This window comes from Alligator sinensis, unplaced genomic scaffold, assembly GCF_000455745.1.
Source record: "Alligator sinensis unplaced genomic scaffold, ASM45574v1 scaffold199_1, whole genome shotgun sequence".
NCBI lineage: Eukaryota > Metazoa > Chordata > Crocodylia > Alligatoridae > Alligator > Alligator sinensis.
The window spans coordinates 578,435-589,745 of NW_005842008.1; the positions used below are offsets into that span (position 1 = coordinate 578,435).

Sequence of the window (11,311 nt, forward strand, 5' to 3'; positions counted from 1 at the left end):
TTTCAAATTTGCAATGGCACATAAGAAAAGCAGTTGTATTGTGATTTTTTTCTAATAGTCTATTTTTATTTAATATTAAGAGACAGCTTCTTACTCATCAACAATTAAATGTAGGAGATCTGTTTTTTCCACACATCTTGCCACCAGGGTTAGCATTTTGAATTCACTTGGGCATATCTACATGTTCATTGATGTGCTTTTGCTAATGTGCATTAAATTTAGTACCTCCATTGTGAGGTACTAGAAAAAGGTGCATTAGCTTATTTCAGAGGTTCCCAAAGTTTTTATGCTGCGGTCCAGCAAACCGCAGCCTAGAAGTGGACATGGCCCGGCAAACTGCAGTCCTGCAGTCACAGCCAACCGTGGCCAGAATTTCCAGCTGGAAGACAGGTCCAAGGAGCCCCCACCCCTCCCCCTCATTTTGATTTCAAATTTGCAATGGCACATAAGAAAAGCAGTTGTATTGTGATTTTTTTCTAATAGTCTATTTTTATTTAATATTAAGAGACAGCTTCTTACTCATCAACAATTAAATGTAGGAGATCTGTTTTTTCCACACATCTTGCCACCAGGGTTAGCATTTTGAATTCACTTGGGCATATCTACATGTTCATTGATGTGCTTTTGCTAATGTGCATTAAATTTAGTACCTCCATTGTGAGGTACTAGAAAAAGGTGCATTAGCTTATTTCAGAGGTTCCCAAAGTTTTTATGCTGCGGTCCAGCAAACCGCAGCCTAGAAGTGGACATGGCCCGGCAAACTGCAGTCCTGCAGTCACAGCCAACCGTGGCCAGAATTTCCAGCTGGAAGACAGGTCCAAGGATACCCTTAGGTTACCAAACCCTGGGCTGCTGCAGGCCCTGCAGAAGGAGTTGAGCCTCTCTGCCTGGCTCTGGGGGGCCACGGTTTGCCAGTTTGCAGCCACCTCCTGTCCGGCAGCTGACCGTGCTGCAGACCTGCAGCCAACCCGCTGCAGCCTGGGGATTGAGAACCGCTGGCCTATTTTAATGCACATTAGCAAAAGTGCACTATTTTTGTGATGCTTTAATGTGCATTAAAATCTGCTAATGCACATTAAAGTGCATATGTAGATGCATGCACCCACTGTATCAAATATCTCCAGCATGAATTCAAGCAAGATTTTGAGCTACATGCCTCCTTCAAGGTATAAGTTATTTTAATTAGCAACTGCTTTTAAATGCTCAGGGAAGAGAGCCATCTTAGTGGAGCTAAACTCAGCCCCAAGTAGACTGACCTGCATCATGAAGAAAGCATGGCACAACCCTCCAGCTTAAATGGGGCACATCAGAAGAGACTGGCCCTTCTGAGGCCATTTTGGAGCTGCCCGGCAGCAGGGAGAATACGCATGCTCTTCACTGTGTTGTAGCAGGGTGCATCCTGTTTCCTTCTATCCACTCTGCCAGCTCCACCATCTGGATGTGGAAAGGGTTGAAGTCTAGGCCTTGCCTTCTCCTGTTCACCAACCCCTTAGAAGTCCGTGTCCTGCAGAACCTGAGGAGAGATCAGTCCTCGTGTTCCTCCACATGCAAGATGGGGGTTAGATTGAGTGTTGCCTACTCTTATGAGGGGGTAGGGAGCACATGAGAGGCATCTTCTTTGTACACTGCAGGGTTGGCAGTGTTGTAGGAGCAACAAGGCAAATTAACATAGCTCTCTCTAAAGGCAAGCCCTCATTTTCTCCCCTGACCACCAAATTGTTCCTGAAGTCCTGGCCTTGTGGGCTGGAGATAATCACTCGCTAGGACAAATCCAGACTGTAGGTGGCCAATTCCTGCTCTACTGCATGCCTCATAGACAGGTCAGGGACCAAATCCTCCCTAGGATTTAGACGGGGCATGCTCTTACTCCGATTGAAATCAATTATCCCTGGCTTCAGAAGAAGTTGAATGAAGCTGAAAAAAGTCTGACAATATAAAGCATATCAATATAAATAGCAAACATTATTATACACTGATGTGCCAGCCATATTTTGCTCTATAATTCTTATTTCCTGTGGTCTATAGCAGGGGTAAATGCTCGCTAGAACTGAATAGGGAGTACAGGATCCAGGCCCAGATAGTCACTTTCCCTCTTCAGTTTGTATTGTTAAATCTACATAAACCATGGCCTCCTCTGTGGTCAGCCTTCAAGAAGAAATGCAGCTGTCTTCATTGCTGTCTTGATCTCTCTCTCTCTCTCTCTCTCTTTCTCTCTCTCTCTCAGAAAAGAACAGTTATTAACCCAGCTGCTAAGGTAATTTAAACCCATGCTGTCAAATAAATTGGCCATGCAGTTTCTGAGATTTTCTTATTAAAAACTAACCTTAGGGACTTTTGAGTTACTGTTCATACTACTATTTCACCACTTTGACTTAATATTTTATACCTCTTATTGACTTCTTCCATTCTCTTTTTGCACACTTTACAAAGCTAGTTACAACTTCATTGTGCCATTTAATTCTTCTTTTTTCTTCTGTATAACACATTTCACCAAATCCAGTGCATTTCTATTATGTAAGTATGGGCTAACCAGCTCAGTAATTTTGTGTACTGTGACTGGTGTTCAGCTAGCATACTTGGCAACTACAAGTTTTATATCCTGCAAAGCTGGAATGTAGAGTAGCTAACTGAACTTTGGATCTGGGTATGCTATGTATGGTAATTATTTCATAAAAGAGTTGGTCTGGGAAAGGAAAATAAGGAGGGTATTGAAACAAATATGCTGCTTAGGACAACTCAGCTGGAATCCAATATGGTAAAGTAGGTCAGGATTCAGTATGTATTGTAAATATGAATTATGGGTCACTGTGGTCAAATTGTTTGTGGGTCACTGGGCTAAAGTGGAATGTACAAGAGAAGGGTTCCAACCAATCAAACACTGAAGAAACAAATAGCCTCTAACAAAGACACTGAAGAAGTCTGTGCCTAGTCAACCCACACTTTTTCCATATAGGCTGCTAACTCAAATATTCACTTTTTAGACAGTAGTTTACAATAAATGAAACTTTGCAAAAGGCAGCGGCGGCAGCAGCAGCAGCTCTAACTTGCTTGAATAGCCACCATAGTGGTACGTTATCCCCTGAATATGATCTATGGGCGTTTCCAAGGGCCTTGGCTTTACATTAGGGTTGCCCGCTCCTCTTTTCCCCTTAGATACATTTATTGACACATTTTCCTCCTTTTTAAAATTCCGCTTTAAAAAAATTGCCATGTGACTGGAAGAATTTGTATTGATCTCGTTCTATATTGGTCTCAGGAGAGATGTATATGACTGGGAACAGAAGATTTTTAGGTATCATTCCCAGTTCTACCAGTGTCTTGTTATTTGAACTTCAACAATCACTTCACTTCAGTTTCTCTGCCTCTAAAATGACACTTAACACCTCTACCTCAACTCAGAGATTGGGAGAGTAATACAAAGTGCTTTGAGATCTACTGAGAGAAGACACTGTAGATATGCAATAGAATTATTAATTCTGGCATTTTCTATCTTTAAGGTCCTTGTCTTGCAATCTTAAGTTTCCATTACAAATAGTACTTTTATTGGAGAAAAATAAATCATGTGGAACAGTGGTCACACAGAGAGCAAATTCTTTATATCTAAAGCATAGACCAGTGATGCTCAAGTTAAGTGATAATAGAATAAGTCTCAACATTACTCTGATGATTATTGGAAAATATACGTAAAACCTACAGCAAGTGCTTCTTATTCTGCTCTCATGACTGGTCCACATAAAGAATCACAATTGAAGAGGTAAAAACACAGAGAATAAGGAATAACAGCAGAATAACACCTATTCTGTTATTCCTATTAATAGGTTATCATCATTCTGATTTCTGCTCGCAGTCATAGGTTGTTATTTTCTGTGTGGAACAGTCATGCGAGCAAAATCAGAAACAGACTTTCTGTGAATTTTACAAGTATTTTTGGGAATGTTGAAATTTAGTTGTCCTGGATCCTGGAGGTGAATCCTTTTGCCTTGCAGTCCAAGCCCCTCCTCTCAAATCTCCCGATCTTCTCCATTTTAGCCCCTGGCTCCTGTTTTGGTCTCCATACAATCTAAAGATATTTTACATTCTAGTTGCATTACTTCACTGAGGAAGGAGTCCCTGGCAGCACAGAAGAGAGTCTCCATGCCACCATATTTAGACCCTAACACCACAGGAAGCCTAGATTGTCAGGAGGAGCAGCTGTAAGAAGAGTTCAGCTCTGCCCCGGGCCCTATGATGGAGCAGGCCCCATCAGTCTGTGGAGATGGTATACGGGCAGCCTGGTAAGCACCTGGGAGCTTTGTCAATGTGAAGCACGCCCAGTATAGACAAACTATTCACATAATTTAGCTGCCTAAATCCAGGGACCCTCTGAGCATGTGCAAAAGCATTCCTCAGGGAGACTGCCCCCCTGCTGGATCTCTACACCAAATTATGGAGACACGAGAATGTCTCAGTGATAGTCTTAGAAGATGTTTTTTTTCTTTTACATGGGCTAATATATTTTTCCTTACAATCTTCCTTCAAAATTGCTGAGCTACTCCCAGTGCTTCCAATAATTAATGAACAGTCTAGTAATTGAGTTGTTAAGATGACCTTCTCAATCCATGCTTCACAATGTACTTTACAACAAGCCTTGAGTGCAGAGGCTGCTCCCACAGTATAAACCAGGGGCTGGCAAAGTCTGGCCCAGGCCTGTGGCAGACTCCATTTCCCAGCAGCCCCTGCCTGCACCACTGTAGTCAGTTTCCATGGAGATCCTAGCAGCAGCAGGGCTGTGACAGCGCGGGGCCAGGCTTTCCATGGAGACCAGCCCCAGCAGTGCTGGCAAGGAGCGTGGTTGGGCTCACAGCTGCTCTGGGGCCAGGATCTTGCAGTGGTGACAGCGTGATCTGCAACCAGGGCAGAATTGCAACCCTCTGCCTGCACGCCTTGGGCAGGGGCAAGTAAGCAGCAGGTTGCAGCTCTGCCCCAGCTCCAGACCATATTTTCACCACTGCAAGATCCCAGCCCCAGCCCTGGAGCAGGTCCCTGCCCAGCCACACACCCAGCACTGCTGGGGCTGGTCTCCATGGAAACTGACCACAGCAGCGTCGCCAGGGGCTGCTGGGAAATGGAGTCTGGCTGCCAGCCGTTTCCACCATTTTGCTCACCTCTGGTACAAAGGATAAAACTGAAGCAGTGAAAAACTAAGTGACTTGCCCAAGGTCATCCAGTGAGGTCGTTGGCAGTGCTAACCTTCTCGAATTCCAGTCCTGTCTGTAAGCCACTCGCCCATGCTCTGGCCATCATCTCTGGCACATTTTACAACTACTGAAATTTACCATTCTATGTATTTTGTGGGTGCAAAGGTGAATGTTTTCAAGTATGTGTTCATCTTCTTCTAAAGGAGATGTTAGGAAGAAGTCAATATTTTGAAGAGAAAAGGTATTCCCAGTGCTAAAGTAGCCATTCTGCTAAGCTACTAGCTCATATTTTACCTTGATGAGTATTACGTGACAATCAGAATTTTATTACTTAATAAACACCATTAAAGAGGACATATATTTCTTTATGATTTTGGAAGAAGGGTTGTAAAGGAATAAAAACGTATCTAATTTATGATTTTTTCCATGAACTCGTTTGAATTACGTTTCATTTAAGTGAAGTTGCTTGGTAAGCTAAGGGATAAGGGAATATGTCATTTTAATTTAATTAATATACCATGTTCACTAGTTTCCTCTATCATATAGAAAACCTCAGTTGTTTAATATGGAATCTTTACTCAGAATTTAACGATTCCACTTGTCTACATAATGTGTGCATTTCTCAAAGGATTCATCTGTTTGCTGTAACTGACGCTTAGATCACCTAACCCACTATTTTTATTTACAGCTTTTCCTCTATGCTCTCTTCTCCCTCAGAACAGGCAGCAATCATTTTAAAGCAGCCTTACGGCTCCACTAATTTATGTTGGGGGCTGAACTGTCCCCCAGCAACCATGGAAATTGTGGGAGAATCAAGGTGAAGTCAAATCACTTTTGTCCCTTATTCCCACAGGTCTGTTTACTGATGCGGTACAGGAAGAAATTGTTTCTTTCTTTGCTTGGCAGCTCAAGTCACACAGCTACAATACCTACCATTAATGTTTAGCTGCAACTCTCAATTTTCCCACATATAGGGAGTTTTTTGCCTTGGTAATTGTATAGAATCTTCTTTTTAATGATCTCAGAAATAAAAAGGGAACCTTTTAACAGGATTATACTACAAGTATTTGATTGATTTTTGCAGATATAATCTGTACCAATTTCAGCCAGTAAATTAGATAATCGTTCACTTGATGAGAGGTTAATTCTCTCTCTCTTTTAATAGAACTTCTTTCATCTGGATTTTGAGAGAAATTTATTTTGGTTGTAATCACTGTTATTATTCATTGTATTGTGAAATTCTCTCCAGTTGTCTATATCCCGACTTGGAGATACAGTTTATATTTTTCTCAAACTAAGTATTTGATCTTTCAGCTTTTAATAATCCTCACTGCATTGAAGATCATAAAATTACTCATACAAGTAAGATTTGAAGATTCAGGCAATTGTGGGGTTGTGCTTTTTTTTTTTTTTTTTTTTGTAATTTCTTTTTGTTTAATTTGTTTTTATAATGAGCTCGCACTACTTTTGCAGCACTGCAGCTGTTATATATTTGGTATTAAGTCCACATTTGTTTGTCTTGCCTTAATGAAGGTTCCCACTGAATTACTAATTGCAAGACCTCAAGGCTGGTTTTTCTCAACACTGATTTTCTGACATTTTTAATTCAGTCAACCAACTCATTTTTGTCTACATCAGTGTACTTGGCTTAGATTTCATTTTATATTAACCTCTATTGTTTTCAGAATCCCTAGTTCCAGGGGAGATTAAAAGCCCCTTTGATTGTCATTTGGAATGTTTCAAGACCAAAGGGGATCCATGTCAACAGTTCAAAATTCAGAGAGAGAGCAAGCTAACTGGAAACATGTTTAATGGGAAATTCTTGCCAAAAAAATAAAATAAAATGCAGACATCAACATTGAAACAAGGGTTGGGGTCTCAACAAACACCCCAATTCAAAAATGTTATCACAACAGAACAATTTGAAATTATAAAAAGTTTCAAAGTGAGCAAAGTTAAGTCTTGTGTTTTTGGTTCAAAACGACTTCTGGTTTGAAATGCTCATCAGTGTATGCTAAGGAAAGTTAAAATACCTAAATGTGTCAATTGACCAAATCAGATTTTTTTTTCTTTTCAGATTGTCCATAAAAAAAATAAAAAATTTCAAGGTTGATTTTTTAATCTCACTTTTGGATGGGGAAAAAAGAAATCTCAAGAAATGTTCAGAAACCAGAAAATCATTCTTTCCTAGTTCCACTCATGGAATTTGCATCATATGAGTTTTATGATCAACTTTACTACCTTTTTTTTTTTTTTTTTTTTTTTTAAACGAAGTGCTGTCCTTTCTGGTGGCAAACATAACCTTGCTGTCTGACCCTGGGCAGATCTAAAACAAACTTATGTTCCTCCTCTTCTTCCACCTACAGACAGATTAAAGCAATATCACTTAGCAAACTGCTTGTGTTAGGTCAGCTGCAAGTACCTGGTGTACACTTACGTGTTTCTCGTCTGAATGGACATTCCACTAGAAGAGTGGCAGGCAATGTTTTCTGGCTGTGGGCCTGAATGACCCATCTCAGATCACAGGCAGACAGGTGGGTAGGTGGCTAGCCGCTAACCCACCCACAGCTGGTACTTCTCCCTGTGGTAGCATGTGGAGAATGTCTGCAGCTCAAGCCCCCCTATTGTTGAATGCCACCAAACCTCACATTGAAGGCATGGATTCAATGGTTCCATGGGCAGGTTGCAGATCCCCTGCACTAGAAATTATTGCCAAGCCATCTCTGTGTGTGTTGTTTTGGTTCATTTATTTTACCTGTATAAAACTGCAAAGAGAAAAGCCAAACCTTTTTTTTTTTTTTTTTTTAAATAAGAGGGAATGGGATATTGGTTTAAAACTACATATTGAAAACTGGGATCCAAGTGTATGAAGCTTCTGATTATCCAGGACTCCCAGAGTCTAGAAGCATTCTGCACTTCCCAGGACCAGTCCCTCTCCCTTAACTAACACCAGTGTGACAGGCTAGCTGGCAGTGACTTAACCCAGGGGTTTTGAAAGGGTAAAAGATGATTGGAGGACTTGGGATTCCCTTTCCTCACCAATCAGGCCCCAGAGACTCACCCTCTGTGTCTCCTGATTGGCCCCTTGGGTCACCTGGAGAGGGATAAAAGGGGCAGCGTGGCTGACTCAGAAGAGACCAGCAAGGGACCACAAGGAAGGAGCTTCAAAGAGCTGGCAAGAGCTGAGCCAGCGGGGTGGGAGCAGTTGCCCCAGAAGAGCCTGAAGGAGCGGGACCTGCAGGCAGCAGTTGGACCCTCAGCAGCACAGTGTGCGCCAGCAGGAGAGGCTCCTCACTGGGCTCCAGGATCCCCTATGAGAGACTGCGGCCAGCAGGAGAGGCTCCCCAGCTCCAGCAAGGATCTGAGCAGTGACCTGACAGGTTTCCAGCTCTGCTTCCAGCTCCTCCAATAAGAGGCCAGGCAGCTCGATGTGAGACTGGGGCTCTGGGAAGGTCAAGACCCCGAGCAGCTTGGAACAGTACCAGCACTGATGATTGTGTGGTAGAGTTTCTGCTTACCACATGGGAGATGCGAGGTCAATTCCCAGCTGGGGTGAGTGAAGCAACAGGGAGAAGTTCTTGCAGTGGAAAGGGGCCATTGTGTTTTCGCCCCTTCTCCCCCTCCAGATACCTAGGCCTTATATTCCTTGTCATTCAACATTTTGTATTTTGTGCCTTTTATATTTCACCAACCAGTATTTGTTTGTTCTGCTGTTTGTGTTTTACACTTTGGTTAACCCTGTCTTTTGTCAACTGGATAAATATGTCTGTGATTGCACGTGTCTAACCTTTCTTGAATCCTGCCCCCTCGGGGCATTGTAGTGTCCTCTATACCCCCTGGTTTATACTGGTTGTGTTTTCAGTATTGTTCTCTCATTAAAAGGTATATGGTTAAGTCCCCAGTGGTGGTCTGGCTCTGCTCTATAGGGGGAGGAGAGTCCCTACACCTCCCACAGCACTTGTGCACCTGCTTTGATCCCTTCAATTGGAGAGGGGGTACCTCTTGGAGTACCGCCCGGGTTACACCAGTGACTACATAAAATAACAGGTTAGTGAAAGGCTTAAACGTTTATGCTTTTTTATAACTAAACCTTCTATATTAGAGAAGCATGCCAAGGACCACCTGCCTGCCACAGGGATCACCGGAGTAGCTACCTTCTACCCTGGTTTGAATCAGAAACTTTATGATCCACAGCTATAAACTGGCTGCAAAGATAACATTGGGCTCCTGTTGTCCACTTCTGGAGGTCGGTCTTCATTGGAGAGAATATGACATTCATTTCTATGTCTATGCATCTTGGGGCTGTGCCCAATAACTGGCATTTTAACATGTATGCTAAACATTACAAGCCAACAGGAAAAATCCTCTTTACAGAGATCACATGCAACCAGGATGTTGAAAGTTGGACCCACTGCATAAACCCAAGACCCTGCTGCTTTCATGCCATGCCAGACAATCTGAGCAAGACACATACCGTCATCTGTAAATTAGACTCTTATATTTCTCAGTTATGGGTCAGGGATCTACCAAAACTCAAGGAGGTGACCAGCCGATTTTTTTGCGGGCAGAACCTGGAGCCAGCCACCATTTTCATGGGTGGAATGTGGCAGGCCCGCTCCCCCTGTCCCCCTCCTCCCCCCCGATTGGCCAAGGAGCCCCAGGAGACCTGCATCTTCCCACAGATTGCCAGATGACCTGAAACTGCCATCAGGGGATCAGGGGATTAAGCCCACAGGGAATAAGCAGGGGATTAAGCCCACAGAAGCCATGTATTGATGCATTATTAAGCAATTTTAGCATTTAATTAAACTCTAAACTGAAATGTCTTATGAAATTAAAGCTATACACAACATAAAATGTAACTAATACCAACTATATATACTTTATTAAAGGACATTGTAAAAAGGAGTTTACTAAATGCTAACCTTGAGACCAGGCAATTCTTGCTACTTATTAAATGCTAGCATGCTGCATCTAGTGGCAGTAGCTACAAACATTTCCTGTCTCTGTGGAGTGAACACTTGTCTGTATCTTGAGATGGCACACTCGGCATCCACTGAGTTCATTGGAATGGGAGGCAACATGTTGCCAGGGTGTAGAACTGTGGAAACTGGCCACAGAGAGAATCCCAGAACACAGACAGGCATCCAGCACTCTTTGACAAAGCTCACATGAGCAGCACATTCATTGTCATGCTCTTTCCACCAGCCAGGGTTTGAGTCACAACTCAGAACAAGCACCTGGTTGGGGTCCAGAATGGGAACAGCCCTAAGTAAGGAGGCAGTCGGTTGTCTAAACTGCGGTGACAGCGGTGGCTTGTATGTATAGTACTGGTTCAGCTTCACAGCTATTGTCTGGAACAGTTCCTCTCTGCTGGTTTTCAAGAGGACAGCTTGGCAGTTCTTGTGATGCCATGTCTTTGACCCAACTTATCACATCCATCAGCTTGTCGTATGCATGGTGGATCATAGCCTGCTGGCCTTCAAACCACATTAGAAGCTCCATGAACCAGGTGGCATATCCAGCCACAAACAGCACTTGATCTTGAATATTGCCCCATCTTAAGAGATCATGAGGCTTAAGCATTCACTGTGTGCTGGGTGTGATTTCCATGTCCTTGCTCACAAACTGCTGGTAGCACTGCATATTCTTGGTGTGGTAAAACAGGGTTTTTCAACCTTTTTTGGTCGGTGTATTCCTGGTGGCTGGTCAAGAAGTGGAGAGTCCCCCGGCGGCCGATTGATGAGCGGGGGAGGGGAGGCAGGTGGCCAATCAACAACTGGTGTAGGGGGGGAGAGGGTCCCCCAGCAACCTATTGACAACAGCGCGCAGCAGTGAAAACAAAAGCACCAGCGATGCGTGGTGCTCAGTGGCTCAAGCAGTGCAAAGTGCTGGCAGACCCACCTCCTGCTTCTCCGTGCACCCCCTGGGGCCTTCCCAGTAGACAACCCTTGTGGTAAAAGACCATGTTGCATTATGAATTCCACCTCGTGAACACAGGCTCAGGTGGCAGCAACACAGTGCCATGCGAGTCCCCACTTTGACTGGTGATGGACTCCCCGTACTGGACCTTACAGCCTGGACATTGCTTGAAGACTTTCTTGAAGGAGGGCACCAGGCTATCTACTGCGTGC

General features: G+C 43.4%; 1 long non-coding RNA gene across 1 annotated transcript in view; it reads right to left on the minus strand.

The window, feature by feature from the left end:
* The window catches only part of LOC112549963, a 42,900-nt gene extending 41,144 nt beyond the window's left edge, over positions 1 to 1,756 (minus strand). Inside the window, exon 1 of the long non-coding RNA XR_003093621.1 lies at positions 1,257 to 1,756. This is a non-coding gene — a long non-coding RNA (uncharacterized LOC112549963). The remainder of the gene's footprint in view (positions 1 to 1,256) is intronic.
* Positions 1,757 to 11,311: the final 9,555 nt, after the last annotated feature.